Consider the following 20,283-nt stretch of genomic DNA (forward strand, 5'->3'; position numbering starts at 1 on the left):
GAGAGAGAGAGAGAGAGATGGGGACCCAAACTCTGATGGAACAAGGGTGCTTTAATGATCTTTCTATGAGTATATATATGCTGTTGTACAAGGAATTTCTTTCGACAATGATAAAGATCAGAAAACCAAACTTACAGCAAACGTTATCTATGGAACAAGGAATTAGCAATGGTCATAAGGTCAGGAGACAATCCATATCTCAAGAAAAAGGATGTGACTAAGCAGTTTTGTTGTAAGGAGAATGTTTACTGAAGGAGATTCATGCATGTGTTTTAGGACCTCAGTCCTGGGAGCAGCATGCTGTTCCACTAGCTCCTGTGGTCAGGAGCTGATAAGGAACAGAGGATTTATGAGAAAAAGCACACAGGAATCCTCCTGTTAAACGTTCCCTGACATCCATAAAAAATTAAAAAAATTTTTTTTTTGTTGTCTTTCAATGAAAAATACCATTGAAAATTTGATAGGGATTGCATTGAATCTATAGATTGCTTTGGGTATTATAGCCATTTTGATAATACTGATTCTTCCAATCCAAGAACATGATATATCTTTCTGTTTGTGTCATATTCTGTCTCTTTCATTAGCATCTTCTAATTTTCGGAGTACAGATATTTTGCCCCTTTAGGTAGGTTTGTTGTTGTTTAGTTGCTAAGTTGTGTCTGACTCTTTCGTGACCCCCATGGACTGTACTCTGCCAGGCTCCTCTGTCCATGAGATTTCCCAGGCAAGAGTACTGAAGTGAGTTGCCATTTCCTTCTCCAGACATTCTTCCCAACCCAGGGATCAAAACTGTGTCTCCTTAATTGGCAGGTAGGTTCTTTACCACTGAGCCACCAGAGAAGCCCTTAGGTAGGTTTATTTCTAGGTATTTTATTCTTTATGCTGAGATAGTAAATGCAATTGTATCAGAGAAGAAAATAAATAAAAGGAATTCAAATTGGAAAAGAAGTAACTGCAAGGAAGTAAATGAAGAAGTTTGCAGACGATGTTATACTATACATAGAAAATCCTAAAGAATCTTCAAACTACCGCAAAATTGCACTCATCTCACATGTTAGCAAAGTAATGCTCAAAATTCTCTAAGCAAAGCTTCAACAGTATATGAACCATGAACTCCCAGATGTTCAAGCTGGATTTAGAAAAGGCAGAGGAACCAGAGATCAAATTGCCAACATCCGTTGGGTCATCAAAAAAAGCAAGAGAGTTCCAGAAAAACATCTATTTCTGCTTTATTGACTACAACAAAGCCTTTGACTGTGTGGATCACAGCAGACTGTGGAAAATTCTGAAAGAGCTGGGAATACCAGACCACCTGACCTGCCTCCTGAGAAATCTGTATGCAGATCAAGAAGCAACAGTTAGAACTGGACATGGAACAACAGACTGGTTCCAAATCAGGAAAGGAGTACGTCAAGGCTGTATATTTTCACCCTGCTTGTTTAACTTATATGCAGAGTACATCATGCAAAATGCCGGGCTAGTTGAAACACAAGCTGGAATCAAGATTGCCAGGAGAAATACCAATAACCTCAGATATGCAGATGACACCACCCTTTAATGTATAAAAGACTAATCAAGAGATGTGAAACTTAGTTTTTAAAATAATTTTTTGCTACTAATACCCAAATATCAGAAAAACGTTTTTACTTTACACATTTAGTGACACATGCAAAATTGTAATTTGATATTGCATTTGGTAGCAGTTAACTTTATCTTCTTTATAGACATGGATTAAATATAGAACAAAAATGTATGAATAGATTATGGCACTTGTTTACTCAGGAAGTTGTGTTCAAAAATTATTTAAAGATAGAATCATTTTAACAAAGTGTATTCCACAGTACATGTAATCTTTTAGAAGATCTAGTTATAAGTCTATCCACTCATTGTGAAGCTATTATCAGTTTTCCTGAAATTTCACATCCAAGGGCAGTTATGATATCTGTAAACAATCAGAGTAATAAGACATAGTGCAACCCTGACAATTTAGATCTAAAAACCCATTTTGTATAGAAAAAACTATAATCTCTATCAAATGATTAGTTTGCAAACTGACTCACACTATTTGAGAAGGAAATCTTTAGAATTGTTGGCTAGAGCTATTTTGAAAACTGTGTAACTTCTTTGAAAATTTTCCCAGCAGGAAACAGATTTATCCTTGCCATCTTTGAAGCTAAAAAGGCTAAAGGGTAGATATCCTATTTCTTATTTACATGAAATTATTAAATGTCAAAGCAGAAGTAATTCACATCTCAAAGATAATTCCCTTTCTTCATCATCATAAGCTGTTCATTACTTACATACAGAATTATATAAAAGTTATTTTCTTAAGAGAAAACATTTTCACATAGCAATAGTTTCTATAATAATTACCTGTGGAAACACATAGCCTAGTAAAAATGACTCCTCTTGGAGAGGTACTGTGTGTCTGTAGCCTCATTTTTAATTAAAAGAAACTATGGATCTCTTTAATATGTCCATAATAATATGTTTTATAATTAATGATCTGCTTCTCCAGCTTTGTTTCTATAGCCTACATTTCTCATGATTTTGTGTGAAATGTTATGAGCTTGACTAATAAGCTGTCCTAATTACTGGTATTGTTTATAGACTCATATATACAGAGAACAAACTAATAGTTACCAATGGGGAGAGGCGAGAGGGGAGGGGAAACAGAGTGGTAGGGAAGTAAGGAGTGCAAACTATTTGCTATAAAATAAGTTACAGTGATATATTGTATAACAAAGGGAATATAGCCAATATTTTATAATAACTATAAATGGAATATAACCCTTAAAAATTGTGAATCACCGTATTGTACACCTGCAGCATAGTTTGTGTAGCAAATATACTTCAATAAAAAAACAAAGTAAAAAATGTTATAAATATATATGAGCATATAGACATGATACAAAGTAGACACATCAAATTTGAGTGTATTTGTAATGATGAAGAATCCATTTTTCCTGTATTCTCTCTTTGTATAAAATGCAGTGAAGAACTGCCCAATTCCTGACTATGGACTTTCAGGAAAACATTAACAATTAAGAAACATTCAGAGAAAGGCAATCAGAACAATAAAATGTTGTGAGAATATATCACATGAGAAATTGTTGAATGAATATGGAAGAAAAATACCAACACTTCCCAAGAAACTGAAAGTAGACCAGTGGGTAGACATTATAGGAGTCATTCTTTTTCACATGTAACATCTCTTTTTGTTCAGTTGCTAAGTCATGTCAGACTCTTTGCAGTCCCATGAACTGCGGCTTGCCAGGCTTCCCTGTCCTTCACTATCTCCCTGAGTTTGCTCAAACTCATATCCATTGAGTTGGTGATGCCATCCAACTATCTCATCCCATTCTTCTCTTGCCCTCAATCCCAGCGTGAGGGTCATTTCCAATGAGCCAACTCTTTGTATCAGATGGCCAAAGTATTGGAGTTTCAGCTTCAGCACCAGCCCTTCCAATGAATATTCAGGGTTGATTTCCTTTAGGATTGAGTGGCTTGCTATCCTTGGTGACCAAGGAACTCAAGAGTCTTCTCCATCACCACAGTTTAAAAGCAACAGTTCTTCAGTGCTCAGCCTTCTTTAGGACCCAACTGTTACATCCATACATGACTACTGGAAAAACTATAGCTTTGACTATATTAACCTTTGTTGGCAAAGTGATGTCTCTGCTTTTTAACTTACATCATTTTATCTCTTTAGTAATATCTTAAAAAGTTGTAAACTAATTATCACTAAAAATGTTCAAACACAAGATAGATCAGCATTTTTTATGAATAGTATAGGACTGATTCACTAACTAAAGTTTGCCCTGGATGACCTCTGCTGCTGCTGCTAAGTCGCTTCAGTCGTGTCCGACTCTGTGCGACCCCATAGACGGCAGCCCACCAGGCTCCGCCGTCCCTGGGATTCTCCAGGCAAGAATACTGGAGTGGGTTGCCATTTCCTTCTCCAATGCATGAAAGTGATAAGTGAAAGTGAAGTTGCTCAGTCGTGTCCGACTCTTCGCAACACCATGGACTGCAGCCTACCAGGCCCCTCCGTCCATGAGATTTTCCAGGCAAGAGTTCTGGAGTGGGTTGCCATTGCCTTCTCCAGATGACCTCTAAGGGACTTCAAAAATTCTAAGATTGGATCAATTCAATTATACATAGATGTATAGTCTAAAAATATTTTTTGAGTTCCACTAATGTGTGGTAAACTGAAACTCAAGATTCAGACAAATATTAATGGGCTATTAAATCATGCCCTATGGTGTCTTTAAATCATATGTCTTTTAGGCTTACATTTAATTAAAATTTAAAGGCTATTTTTGGCTATCAAATCTGCTCTTCCATCAGAAAAATCTTAGAGAAAAGTAAGATTATTCACTTTTCTTGTTAAATATTTAGCATCAGTTAAATGTTTTCATACCACTAACTACATGCTCCCAAAATTCTAATTCTGGTGACCTATTTCATTTGCATAATACTTTCCTTGTTTTGAGAATGGTTTATGGTAATACTTTTATATTTAGATAAGCTCAAAGGCCATTACAATTTTAAATAGATTTATAATCTATACACAGAAACATGGTGTTTGCACATCCTCTTTTTAAGGTGATATTCCAAAAAGCAAATCTTTATTATGAATGAAGGATTTTGCAATTTTTATAATTTTATATAACTGGTGTGACTTATATTCACACCAATAATGTATCTTCTGTAGTTAATTTAGTATAATATGATCACCTAAATGGCTACCAATGTTTTATTTGCAAGAGAAAATTATGAACATTTCTATAATAATATTTTTAAGAAATTTGAGGCAGAAAGAACAACCCTGAATTTACAAGGTTCCAGTAAGATTATACTGAGAAGGTAGTTTAATTTTAAATTATGTATATTAATCCTCTGAGAGTTCAACTGTTGATGGATTAAGAAGTAGAGTAAAAAAGAATAAAAAAATAATATAATTCAAAAAGAAAAGTAATTAGTTCCACAAAGATAGGCAGAATTCACATCTGAATTTGAGTATAGAAATATCTTTTGTGGATGGATGCTGAAGGATGCCAGGTGTAGCAAAAGTTTGGTCCTATAAGCCTTAAAAGGCATCACTGAAATGGTTCTAGTTGAATGAGCTCTGATTTGACTTTGAGTAGGCAATCTATCAAGTAATGACTGTGTGAATTTTTCCGGGACAATAGCTTCACATGTTTGTGCATTTTTTACCCCTCCAACATAGAATTTGATTATTGCTACTGCTGTAGAACAAAAGCTTGAGATTTTCCTAGTGGCTAATTTTTGAAAATCATTTAAAAAATCCTGATTTTGTGACAAACCAGGTTTTAAAAGAGAGAGAACACTACAAATAGAACTGTATTAAATAAAGAAAAAAAAGATGATATGCTATGAGAGTGAAATTTTAAAAATTCCCTTAGTGTGTTTCATATATGATCTAACATGTAGTTACATACTAGCACTAAGATAAAAAACAAAATCTCTTTCCTATTGAAGTTAACTTGTGGGTTATTTGGAAATTAAAAAAAAAAGTAGTAATGCATTTTATAAAAGTTAGAAAAGTCACTGAATTGATTGAAATTTTGAGCATTGAATTAGGAGTATGCAACATCCCTCCCATTCAGGAAATATATAATCTTGCTAGAAAGATAAACTGTGTTGCATCCAAAATAAATGATATTCAGTTGGAGGGAATCTAGATAATATTTGTAATTTCAAAAAAAAAAAAGCTGATAATCTATATCATTCACCTTAAGAAAGGGGTATGCTGCTGCTGCTGCTGCTGCTAAATCGCTTCAGTCGTGTCCGACTCTGTGCGACCCCATAGACGGAAGCCCACCAGGCTCCTCCGTCCCTGGGATTCTCCAGGCAAGAACATTGGAGTGGCTTGCCATTTCCTTCTCCAATGCGTGAAAGTGAAAAGTGAAAGTGAAGTCGCTCAGTCGTGTCCGATCCTTAGCGACCCCATGGACTGCAGCCTACCAGACTCCTCTGTCCATGGGATTTTCCAGGCAAGAGTACTGGAGTGGAGTGCTGTTGTCTTCTCCGAAGAAAGGGGTATAATTGTTTTAAAAACAAAGTAAGTTTTTGCAATTAAATGAATGCTTGCAATTCATTTAAGTTTTTGCAATTAAATGATTACTTTATGAATGCATAAAGTAATCAGTATGTCTTTATTATTTTTAGAAATATCTACTTTTCTAGTTAGTTTGTAAAATGTGGAAGAGTATTTGACTCTCATATGAATCAGGGAATCAAAGTGTCACTACATATCCAATTCTTTTTGTTTTCAAACTATTATAACGTAGTGTTAATTTAGTCAACAGCTATTCTGTTGAAAGCCACGTTTTTCTTCATTGTTACGGAATTTGGGTCATTCAAATAACTTTACATACACATCATCCGCAGAGTTTGACCGGTAGAGGGAGCCATTATCTACATAGTCTAAAATCTGAAACCAAAATGTTCTCTGCTCATGAAAGAAGCAGTCACAGAATATTAGTAAATTTATCAAGCCCTTTTTAAATTAAAAAAAAAATCCAAATGGGTTTAACATTTTTAATTTTAAAGCAAATTTGAAATTAAATTTAATTCCTTTTGATGAAATAAATAAATGAACATTTTAAATAATTTGCATACTTTTAAAAATCTTGCCTCAATTACTTAAATGTCAGTATACTGAAGGAAATGTATAAATAGCTATTATCTGAATATTTTCTTATTTTCATATTATCGCTATATATATTTAGCCTCATTTTTACCAAAAAAATTTCAAACAACATAGTCTCCATTCTCATATTATTTTCAAGTCATATAAAAAATATTTTCTAACTTCTAAAGAATTATGAATTTTCTTATTAGTAACTATGACAGTATACTGGAAAAATTTTTGATGAGTATAATGTATTTATTAAACTAATGCTTGTATCTTAAAAATAAATAGAATTAGGAATCTGTGTCTGCTCATATGTTGATACATTTGTAACAGTGTCATATTTAAAGCTTATATATTTATTTAAAAGATATTTAAAAATAATGATATGTAAATACACCTAAAATGACTCATATAATTTTGTGTAGCACAGATTAACACACATTTAAAATAAGTGTATAATTAAAAGTTTCCACATTCATACTCCAAAAGCTCAGTTTGCTTCTCATAATGACATTTTAATTAACACCTGTATTAATCAAATAAAAACATCTTGTGACTATTTACTTTTAAGTAGTTTTTCATTAGAGATTATAAAGGATCCCACACTTTTTCACAGTTCTTACTATCATAATTTGATACAGTTTTTTTTTTTAATAAATTTATTTATTTTAGTTGGGGGCTAATTACTTTACAATATTGTAGTAGTTTTTGCCATACATTGACATGAATCAGCCATGGGTTTACATGTGTTCCCCATCCTGGACCCCCCTCCCACCTCCCTCCCCACCCCATCCCTCTGGGTCATCCCATTGCCCCAGCCCTGAGCATTTGTCTCATGCATCGAACCTGGAATGGTGTTCTGTTTCACATATGATAATATACATGTTTCAATGCATGCTATTGTCCCAGAACATCCCACCCTCACCTTCTCCCTCAGAGTCCATAAGACTGTTCTATGCATCTGTGTCTCTTATTCTGTCTCGCATATAGGGTTATCGTTACCATCTTTCAAATTCCATATATATGCATTAGTATACGATACAGTTCTTACTTTATCATAGTTGTAACAGCTACACAGACACAGCCCTTCTTTATACCAAACCTTAGGGTCTAAATTCAGCAAATATAAGGTAGCAGATGCAAATAAGACTATTGGCTGTTATAGCATGAATCAAAACAAGGTTTCACAACTTCATTTTTCATATGGTGTGTATAGTAAGAAATCGGCCAAGTTAATGTTCAAGAGAGGAGTCTACACCTTTGCCACTCAAAGTGTGTTCTAGTATCCAGTAACATCGGTCTCCTCCGGGAGCTTATTACAACTCTCCTCTCAGGTCCCATCCCAGAGCTTCTGAACCTGAATCTGCATTTTAATAAGATCCCCAGGTACTTCGAATGCACATTACATTTTAAGAGACATAGGAATACACCAACTCTTTACAGAGGTTTCCCAGGACGCAGGGGACCCCTAGACTTCTAGTATGTCTAGTATTAATAAATATTTGTGACTTTGAACCTGAGTAGTTTTGGAAATCTATAAAAGTTTTCTAGTTCTTAGATGGCCTGTCAGTACCTAGGAATTCTACTTGAAATCGTGACTTTGAAACTGTGACACAGAGTACTTAATGCAGTTTTATACCTTCTGGGTTTAATTCTGGAATCACTGAAAAGTTATTTTTTGCTTATCCTATAATTTTCAGTAGAAAAAACCATTAATTAGAAATGCATCTAAGGCTATTATCTACATAGTTTGTGTGTTTTGTTCTTCTCTGTCTGTAAAACTTTTCTATTTAAATAGTCACTGACAGATATGCAGTTTTTATAGCCGTGATAGAATATAAAGTGACAGTATATTGGTAGAATTAAGACATTTCATAATAGTGTTGAGAAAAGAATCCTGTATGTAAGCTTTGGCATAACAAAGCTGGCAAGGAATTAAACATCACTAGCTACTCCTTGGGAACAGAGGTGGAGATTGAGGTGCTAGAATACTGTGATTACCTGTTGTCCCCAGACCTGCACTCCCCCTTCAGCTGACAGGGTGATCATCCCCACATTCAGCGATTCCCAGAGCTCTGTTTATACTCTGCCAAATTATATCTTCAATGTCCCAAGCAGTCTCGCCTTTATTATGATATAAAATGAACAAACAGCAAAACTCATGATGTAGAACCAGCAAAGAGAATGGAAGTTTATGCTCCTGGCTAGAGGTAGCTTTGTGTCCCTTGCAATGTGGGTGATGACCTCAACCCATGCACATCCCTCCTAGAGAACTGTGTCTCACGTGGGAGAGAAGTAGAAGAGGCGAACCAGGAGAAAGGTAGTGATTCCATTGCCTACAGTGTCCTAACCTCTGTATTGTGTGTGTATGTGTGTGTGTATATATGCGCACACACAAAACTAATATTCCCTGTCTCCCTGTCTTTTGTCCATTATCACAATTCACAAGGGTCTCAAGGGATCAATGTCACGTCCTTGAACAGAAGGAAGAATCAGCCACTTTGATTACAGATAGAGAAAGTGGGGTTCAGTGAGAACTATGAAACTTGCCCCCAATTTAAAATAAGTTTGCAACAGGACTGACAGTCAAAGCCAAGTTTCATCAGGCCCAACAATATTTTTCCACACTCACCTCAAAGACTGCCTTTTAAAAATGTATGGATTTTATTCTTCCTTCCAGGCATCCCTTTTAACATAACTTTGAGATTGGGAAGAGAGGGAAAATGCTCAAGCATGAGGCACCCTGGGTCTTTAGACTAATTTGATTGAAGGAATTGCTGTCAAGTGTCTACCATACTCAGGACTATGTTAAGTGGTAAGACACATCGACGAGAAAGATGTCTCCTCTTATCTCACTGAGCTGATATATATGTGAAGGCTGAGGGTTGTCCCCAGGCTGCACAAACTGAACAATTCTCTCTGGTAGGAAGTTACAATAGCCTGTCATAAGCCTCAGTGGGAGAAAGCACCTCTCTCTCTCTGATCCTTCACACCTATACCTAGAGGACTGCACACACCCCTAGGAATCACACATTCTCTGAGCACACAAACAGGTCTACCTGACTTAAATGTGTTTCCCTGGAAAATAGCAGACCATGCCCCTAATCAACTTGAGAATCTTCTTGAATTTGAAAGGCACAGACGAGGGAAATATTGAAATTCTGAGCATAGTATTGTGTTGTTGAAATTTCATAATAAACTAGGCTGTTTTATCAAACACCAACATCATCTTATACTTTTAATTTTACCAAACATAGGGGTTTGCAAAACTAAAAAAAAAAAGAGTGGCTTCAGCAATTTAAGATGGGCATGTTATTTTTAAAAACTGTAAAATTTAAAATTCTAATGTTTCACCCTTTGATCTCATTCCTTTCCCCTGTTGGTAAAATGATCAGTGGCAAGCATCAGCTCCCCACTCAAATATACACTTGCATCCTACTGTTTTTGCAAGAGAATAAAATTATATTTCTGACTGAGAAAAATCATAAACCTCTTATTATATCATTTTCCTCCTTCCCCAAAATCAAATAGAAAGAGGATGGCAGGAAGATTGGCATTATTAGGGATTGTTATCTCTAAAAAGTGCTTTAGCACATGCTGAAGAAATTTCAGCATCTCCCCATTAAAATTTTGTTGTTTTAAGCCATTAAGATGCACACGTGAAGAATCAAGTGCAGATCATTTTAACACTCTCATCACATAAAAGATGAGTGCTTAGCTTGAAGGAGAAGGGAAAGACGGGGATTAATAAAGAAAAAAATGAAGGCACAGAAACAGTGTAGGATAGAACTGTGGATGTTGAAACATTCTTATATAATATACCTAAAAAGAAATAAGATATATATATATATGTATATATATATGAAAAATCAATAGTGCACACATACATAGTGATAATAAGAATTTCATTTTAGATACTGCTATTAATTCTTGAATTCTGTGTAAGTCCAGGTCCTCACTGTCACTTGAAATACTGCTTCAACTTCCTGACTGACTTCATCTTTACATGTCTCTCCCTAGTCAAATCCATCGAGAAATTGCCACAAAAGGGTCTTTCTGAAAATATAATTCACATAATTTCCTAGTTTTAAAATAGTTCTTTCCTGTTGCTTGTCTACGGGATGAACTCCCACACAGACCTGGGCGTTAATGTCATTTGCAACCTTTCTGTAGCTCTGTTTCAAACTTTGTGTTATGTTTGCCATTACTCCAACACTCCACCTGCTATCTACAAGGTATAACCTGGGTTGTTGAAAGTCTTCCAATATTTCCCAGACAAGCAAGGCATCATTTAATACCCCCAGATGCTCTTTTCCTCCTCGGCTTGGGATGCTTTCTCCTTTTTTCACAAGGCAAACTCCTGATTTTCTGTGCAATTCTGACTTTAAAGCAAGCTAATGAGAATGAATCCCTTAGTAACACTGCTCCTGACTCTTCAAATCATGACTTAATGTTGTGTACCTTGCAGAATCTGAGCATATATCTTCAACAATCACTACAAGATAGAATTATACAAATTTCCCTAATTTCTCATCTATTTTGTTTTTTTACAATTAATAAGAGAGAGTCCATGTTTCTTCTACTTATCTATGTCCAGTTCATTACCAAGCATAGTACCAGGCAAATAGTTGTTTCTCAATAACTAATTGTTCAAGGGAAAATGAATGAATGACCCTAATTAGACTGGGCAAGTCCATTGACAAAATTAAAGAGTTCACTCTTTTTCAATTCATGAGCACAATATTTTGCAGCTCAAAATATTCTTCAAATTGTATTCATATGTACTACAATAATTATTTATTGGCTGTTTCTGGTGTATAGGGTTCATCCCTCCTTTTGACTGAGAAACAGCAATATGAAAATGCTTTCTATCTTTTTAGACCCTCACTAGAGTATCAGTGAGAAATTTTCTGTTATAGCAAAATAATTTCCACATTAGTTCTTAGATTCCTGTATAACTTTCTACAAATACCTTGCAAAATTACAATGAATAAAACTCCACTGATATAATAAAACATCTTGTTATATCTCTTCAGATTGTTAGACACTAAACACACATTTTAAATTATCATCTTGCACTGCTTCTCTGATAGCTCAGCTGGTAAACAAGGCACCTGCAATGCAGGAGACCCTGGTTCAATTCCTGGGTCAGGAAGATCCCCTGGAGAAGGAATAGGCTATCCACTCCAGTAACCCTTGTGGCTCAGCTGGTAAAGATTCCTCCTGCAATGCAGGAGACCTGGGTTTGACCCCTGGATTGGAAGATCTCTTGGAGAAGGGAAAGGCTACTCACTCCAGTATTCTGGCCTGGAGAATGCCATGGACTGTATAGTCCATGGGGTTGAAAAGAGTTGAACACGACTCTTTCACCTACCAGGTATAAAGCTCAAATCAAATTAATTGAAATTATAAAGTTTTATCCTACACTCTTTGTGTGCTGTTATAGTTAATAAATAGTCTCAATGTTTTTTTGCAAAGGCTTATTGATCCACCCATCTAATAATGGGAAGTATTAAACTTTTTGTTCATTTATCATTAATGGGATTCAAGAAAACCAGAGAACCTACACTTTTTCATCATGAGATACCATGATTCACCTGTATGACATAAACCCAGGTTAAACTTTCTTAGAAACTCTTGGAACAAAATTACTCTCTTCTCTATAGAAAATCATACCTACAAGTAATAATAACAGTGACTGTGTTGAATACTACTCCCTTCAGAAGTGTTTGGACAGACATGATCCCATTTCCACTGCAATAGTATAAAGTTGAATAGAAATAATGAAAGAAGATGTTCTTTTCTTATTCTCAATATTAAGATGGAGGAAATGTTCAGTATTTATTCATTAGGTATGATGTATGCTTTAGGCTGTTATAGCTGCTTGCTTTCAGATTGGCTTATTCTCCGTTTGGTTTGTTGATAACTTTTATTACGAATCAGTGCTGACTTTCACCATATGATACTTTCTGTATCTATTGATGTCATTGCATGATTCTTTTAAGGTAACAGTTTATACTGATTGAATTCTTATGTGAAACATTTTATAATCTTGGGATAAAGCCTATTTGATCATTGTGCATCATCCATTTTCTGTATTGTTGGATGGAATTTACTAATATTTTCTCATGCTCATGAGCTTCCCTGTAGCTCAGTTGGTACAGAATCTGCCTGCAATGCAGGAGACCCAGGTTTGATTTCTGGTTCAGGAAGATCCCCTCGAGAAGGAAATGGCAACCTATGAACGATTTCAATCTGTAATTATCTTTGCCAATAATATCTTTGATTTTTGTATCAGGGTTATATGGCCTTGAAAAGAACAAGTTGAGAAGTGTTTCCTCCTCCTCTAGTTTGTCAAGAGCTTTGCATGACATGGTATTAATCTTCCTTCAGTGCTTCACAGAATTCATCAGTGAATTTATCTTGGTCTGAAATTTTCTTTGTGAGGTTATTTTTATTAAAAATTTAAATAATAAGTATAGGGATAATCAGATTTTCTATTTCTTGATTCAGATTTGGCAAGCTATGACTTCCAAAGAATATGTTCATTTCACCTAAGTTGTCAATTTTATTGACATAACATTACTATAATCTTTTAAATGTGAGTATCATCTGTAATGATGTTCCACCTCTTATCAGGGTACTGATATTTTGTGCTTTTTTTTCCCTCTCTCTTGTTTTTCTTTTTGCATCATCAGTGTTCCTAAAGAGTTAACAATTTTATTAGTGTCATCAAATAATCCATTTGACTGCTGATTATTTAAATATTATTATTTAATGATATTTAAACATTTGTTGTGATTTTTTCTATAAACATGATTTATTTGCAAGCGGTTGCTTAATATCTGATATTTAAAGATTTTTCCAGATATCTTTCCATCACTGATATCTAATTTAATATCAGCATGATCAGAGAACATATTCTGTATGATTTTGATACTTTGAAACTTATTGAAATGTGATTTACTGCCCATTCTTAGTGCATGTTCTATGTGCAGCTGAGAATGTGTTTCCTGCTGTTTGGAGATGTAATATTCTATAAATATCAGTTAGTGTAGCTCAGGCTTCTATAGTCTTTCTTGTCTCTACTGGAATTTCAGTGGAAATCTAAATTGTCTCAGGACTCTGGGTCCCGATCTGGATATTTTCCCAGGAGGAAGAAACAGCTGGTCATCCAAGTTCATTCTGAGGAGAGATCAATGCCATCATTTTCATTGCTTCTGTAGTAAAAGAATAAGGTCTATGAAGTCCCTTCATTATAGGAGGCCGTCTCTAGAAACTGTGAAGTATGGGAAGAGGTGGGAGAAAAGAAATCTGCACTATGTGTCCTAGTCTAGTTTCTTCATGTTGAATATACTCTTCTGTTTTTAAAGCCTATATATCAGGAGTGCTAAATTTAGTCAGCCTAACAAAAGATATGAAAGAAATTAGAAGTTACTTCAACTTTAAATGCTATGAGGTTGGATTATAAATTCAGAACCGGTCAGGGGAAATTTAGAATAGTGCTTATAAGAAATATATTGCTTAGATAACATTTGTTCCTTTTCTTACCCCTCCTTAACACCATCATACACAACACACACACACACAATTCAGATCTTAACTTCTAAAATGAAAGCCCGGAAATCATTAAGTTTTGAAAACAGAATGACACATTTAAAAGGTACCATTGTATCCTTTTTAAAATTATCTTTGCATAAAGCTTTTTAAAAAATAAATATAATCAAAATCTTTGATTTAGCAGACCCATGAAGGAACACCAGGAAAACATGTACACCCGTGGTGGATTCATGTCAATGTATGGCAAAACAAATACAATACTGTAAAGTTAAAAAACAGAAAGTAAACTATTAAAAAAAAATAACAAAAAATAAAGCCTACAGCATACTTCTGGAAAAACATTCCCATCAGCTTAGTTTTTTTTTTTTCTCCTTCTTGGCTACTTTAAGCATTAACAAATGAAAAAGTGAAGAAGTATTTCAATATATAACTAAATCATAGACACTTTTCCATTACTTTACAAAATAGATTGGTTGTTTTCCAAGTAGTCTATTTGTCAGATTCTTTCTCTAAAAAAGTACTGCTGTGACCTAGAAACCACATGAGAACCTTATAACCAGAAATTATTTTTCCTTTCCTCCTACGATATCTGTTCATTAAAGTGCTTTAGAAACCAGGGAATGGGTGTCTTCATTAGTTGCATGTTTTTATGTCTAATAAACTGTTTTTAAAAGATCATTTCTTGTAGCAGAACAGCCATTAAAATGAGGTTTTCCAAGTAAGATAATTTTATCAAAGAATACTGTGGGGTTTTATTGGATATAGTCATAACATGTGAATATATGTTTTTGCTTTATCATTTTTCATCTGTTTAGTTATTACATTGATTTGTGTGACTTTATTGCCTCCTATACTCATATAATTGGGAAGATGAAAATCAGCTCAGAGAGACAAGGGAAATTCTATGCAAGGCAGTCATTTTAATCTGCTCGTGCTAAGACTATTGAGATGGATTCTTTTTTTTTCCTTTTTAAGTCAGTCTTACAGAATATCTTGAGTGGCAAAGCTTTTTTTCCTACTTCATTGATATATGATTGACATATAACACTGTGTGAGTTTAAGGTGAACAATGATAATTTAACACAATGCATATATTGTAAAATATTTATCACAGTGCGATTTGTTAACACATTCTTTAACATAATTACAATCGGATTGGTGGTTGGGGTTCAGTGAGAGCAGTTTAAGCTCTATTCTGATAGCAACAGTGAAGTTATAGAATACAATATTGTTGACTGTGGTCAGCATGCTTTATATTAGATCCAGGTAACTTATTCATCCACTGAAAGGTTGTATCCTTTGACCAACAACTCCCATTTTCCCCACCCCATAGCCCCTGACAACCCCTCTTCTATTGAGTGGTAAAGTTTTACAAGTGTTTAGAGTTATATATGCTTTGGTGTTGGGTCAGATTTGCTGCTGTCTTATCACAGGGTTAAAAGTATGTTCTCAAGGCAGTCTGGTCTAAAAGGACAGTTTGGAGTAAGAAGCAGAAGTAGGCACCTGTTTGGAATTATCCTTGACCAGTGGTGAAACATTTTGTATCTTCCTGTTTGAAAGTATCTCCATTAATGGAGAGCAAATCAAAACTGCTTCCAACAATCATTTCCTGAACAAGGTTATGCCCTTTAGCTTAAACTCTTCTAGAAAATAATAGCATTACACTAAGGATTGAGTTCTGGCTTAGTGAATTTAGCTGGTCAGTTTCCATCTTACTCACTTGAAATGGTTTCTGCTACTTAAAGAATTGCCACATGTATTTAAAATTATATTAACAGTTAAAGAAAAGCAAACTGGGCAAAATATGGCAATAGCTATTTTCAAATATAAGTATGTATATATATATATATATATATTTATAAAGAAGACTTTGTACCTACAAAAATATAAAAAATCATTCTTATTTCTACTAAGATAACCTTCAAAGTTATCATCTCCCTGAGAAAATTGTTGTCTATAGAACAGATTTAACATAGAGATACTTATTTGAAGTATTCTTATTTTTACTAAGATAACCTTCAAAGTTATCATCTCTCTGAGAAAATTGTTGTCTATAGAACAGATTTAACACAGAGATACTTATTTGAAGTATTATTTCTTCACATATGTATATTTTTGGGCAAATGAAACCCAATGAAATAGACTTTTTAATATTCATGCCCATTTTGCATAAGATGAAACTAAAGACTACTTTGTTCATCATCATACAAAGAGGATAGAGAAAATTAACACATTTATCAGATGCTTATTTTATTCATTTATATTATTTAGCATCTAGACCAACCATGTGCATACATGCATACAAACACATGGATGTATAAGTATGAAATAGACTAACAGACTGATTTATTGTTCAATATAATTTATGTGAGTCCAAATACAGAAACATGTATTAATTAATTTATTACTATTTCAGATGATTTAATTATATGTGACTTGGAAGAATGTAGTAAAATTTAAAACCCCAAAAAAGCAAATCATAAAACCTACAATACAATTTTTATAAATTATCAGATAATGGAGAGATGGCTAACAAAAGTGTCACTCTGGTGTAAAAGTCATGGATAGTAAGGCTCGCTAAAAACACTCCAAAATATTTTTTCCTTCTGCAATGATGAGCTTATTTTGTGTAAATCTGCATCTATTCCTATGGAAAGAGAAATGCATGAAGATAATGCAGATTTAACCCAAAAGGAATTTTTGTAACCAGGCTTAGCAGGGATAGTAATACAGATGAGAAGTAGAAGCTATACAATTTTCAAGCCCAGATGCAGAAGCAATAAGGGACTGCTACTCAAAAGCAACAATTTGGTGGCAATTTAGGTCTAAACACATTAAGATTAGAGTCAAATGAGTGTGATCGACTCTCATATCCTTGAATTTTCCCTGGATGAAATGGACAACTCAGATACATGGCAATAACCTCCTGGCTGATTTTGGCCTAGAGACTTTCTAGTTCATTACCTTCCTCAGTATTTTAGTCCAGGGAAAACCAATTTCAATTCTATTAAAGGGATTCTTGCTATTATGCCTCTTTGTCTCTCTCTTTCATTTTTTTAAAGATTTTTTCTTTTACCTTATCTGAACATATTTCAAGAGACAACATCAGTTTTGCTTTATATTCCACTGCTTTGAAATAGGTAGTGTTTCTAATATGATCTTACCCGATAAATGACTGCAAAATTTCTGAAATACATGCCACCAGTTGCAATGAAATATTAATACTTAAAGCATTTTGATTAGTTATTTAGATCCACAATTAGTTGAAATATTAAGAATTGAAAATGTATTTATAACACATCAAAATTGATTAGCTTACATTTACACTTTTCACTTACTCTACAGAAATTCAAAGTCAGAGCATTTGCACAGTGACACCAGTCACCAGTACTTCCTACATATCCAGCATCCTTGTCAGTTATTAAATCAGTGTGCTTCATTTTCTCAGCGTAGCCTTATGCTACTGCAGAAGTGATGTGAACAGTGGAAGCAACTGCTTGAATTTCTCAAATAATCCAAGCAGAAATAGAAAGTTTGCTTGAAGCACTATTGTTATCCTTCTCCTCACAAGTTGAGTCATCCCCAAGCCTGTCAATCAAATGTCCTCTCTGTTAGACTGTTCCACTCTCTTAACCACCGTTGCTCAAAATGTCTAGACCTCATACATTTTCTTATTTTATTCTTGGAAACACTCTTTTAAAAATATAGACCTCATTTTTGATAGAGAAAGAAATGAACTCTAGCAACATTTTTTTTTGTAAATTAAATATTTTATTATGCATTTCCATATAAAATGTTCCCATCCTCATACCAACATGATTATATTTTCTCCACCATATAAGTCATTATGAAAATAGGCATATTGTACATGGGTATGTGAATTTTCAAACATTAAAATATACACATATATATAGTGTTAATACTTTCAAAGGTAGGTTATGTGTTTATTCAGAAGTAACTACCACTCTGAAAGAAGTATTTAGTGTTTTTCTTAGAGAATTAAATTGAATGTCTGTGATAGATTTGTTGAATTTCTAGAATTCTTTGCCCATAAAGAACTTATTCATGTCGCCACTGCTGCACAACCTCATCAAACATTCTTCCGTGTCAGAAATAGAACTTAGCCTGGCACCCCAGAGGGTCCTGATGTTCTCCATCCAGATAACAATCTCCTCTCTCCTTCCAAAATAACACTATCTCAATTTTTATCATTAGAAACATCATTGCTTTTCTCTATGATATTTATCATTCAAATGTTCATTCATAGACATTATTGTACAGTACAATTTTTTTTTTAAGTTGGATATGTAATTTAAATTTCTTTTAAGCTGCAGGGATATTTTCTATTTCATTAAATTTTTAAATGTTAATTATTAAGCCATTTGAACTGTAGAGTTTCCAGTAGTCTGAAGGTGACAGATTTCATGCTTACTGTGTAATGCAAAATGCTACTGTGACTTCTGTATTCTTGTAAACTGCCTTTGGATCCAGAGAGTGGATCATACTTAAGTTTGATCCCTTTGGCAAGCCAACATGTGATGGTGTGTTGTGTGTGTGTGTGTGTTCAAGAGACACATCTGAGTGGATTCTGCTATTCTTTTTGATGTTAGCTTCAGTTGCTAACACCTAGATTTTTTTATTTGATTGGAAATTCCAAAATGGTGATAGTTTACAATTTATCTCACTTGCTAACTGACAGAATTGTATAAAGAAACACTTTCCCTTATCTATCATTGAGTTGTACAGGAGTAGAAAAGGCAGGATAAATATTTGATTCTTTACTCTCATTTACCAGAGATTTGTGAATGCTTCTATCAGCCTCTTGCTGCCCAAAACCTCAAGAAAAAGAGGTGGACTAAACTCTTAGAGGATGAGAAACCACATGGAGAGAGGGACCAGATGAAATCTGAGCCAACTATCAGACATGAGTAAGGCCATCTTGGATCACAAGGCACCCACACCCCTCCCTGCCCAGCTATCAGCTGACTTCTACTGTATTAATGTTCCCAAAAGACCAGTAGTAAGAAACATCCCAGCTGAGCCCAAATTGCTAAACCCAAAGAATTATTGGCAAATGGAAATGCTGTTTTAAGCCATTCAGTTTTCAGGTGATGTTTTACAATAAAATAGATACCTGATGCATTATGTTTAAAGATAAAATGTCTCCTGAGTTCATACTGATATTTCCAATTCAGATTAGACTATAGGATTCTCAGCTGGATCTTCTTCTTCCACATTAAGAAGTCTGTTCCTGAAGAACACAGAGGATGAAAATTATTCATTTGCTTTATTTCACAGTATTCACACTACAGTCTCAGAAAAACAACAATGATATTCAGTGTCAATTATGATCACTAACAGTTAGTAAATGTTTTCAATGTGGATTCCCCAAATTTTCCTCGAAGATTTTAATGCTTGGGTATGTCTACATCAGATTAATAAGTCATTAAACATACTTGCTCCAGGTTGAGAGAAAAGCAAGGGATGATTGATTGAAGTGAGTACATGGACCTTCACTTAATCTCAATTTTACACCTATCTTTGTAGTTAATAAATACCAGAAGTCACTACATAATGTTTCTCCAGTCATTTTTGCTCTCTGAAGCTAATTCTTTTCTATAAGGTTTATCTTGTATATTAGGATAAAAGCATACGAACTGTTTCCTTGAGTTTTGTGTGTTGGTAACAGCTTGTGACTTTCATAATTGAAGGTCAGTTTTACTAGATATGAATAGCTTATCACATTTTCTTTTTATAAGAATCTTACATATTTATTCTATTTTCTTCTGAAATAAAATGCTGCTGTTGGAAAGCCTGATGGACAATCTAATTTTCCTTGTCATAAACATCACATTTTCCCCCCTAGACATTCAGAAGATTTGAGTTTCCTTTTGTTTAAATTACAGGAATTGTGCTAGGTTTATATGATGATGCCCAAGATATGTATTGCTGCATATAAAACCATTCTAGAACTTAATAATCAAAGCAACAGCCATGTTATAAGTTTCACAGACTTTTTGGGAAAGAAATTTGAAAAGAACATGGAGAAGATACTTCTT

At 34.3% G+C, this 20,283-nt stretch overlaps 1 long non-coding RNA gene across 1 annotated transcript in view; it reads left to right on the plus strand.

The window, feature by feature from the left end:
• LOC145530160 (uncharacterized) overlaps positions 1-20,283 on the plus strand; it is a 295,811-nt gene that overhangs the window by 207,873 nt on the left and 67,655 nt on the right. The window lies entirely within an intron of this gene.

This window comes from Giraffa tippelskirchi, chromosome 2 (assembly GCF_054371585.1).
Source record: "Giraffa tippelskirchi isolate mGirTip1 chromosome 2, T2T-mGirTip1v1.2.pri, whole genome shotgun sequence".
Lineage (NCBI taxonomy): Eukaryota > Metazoa > Chordata > Mammalia > Artiodactyla > Giraffidae > Giraffa > Giraffa tippelskirchi.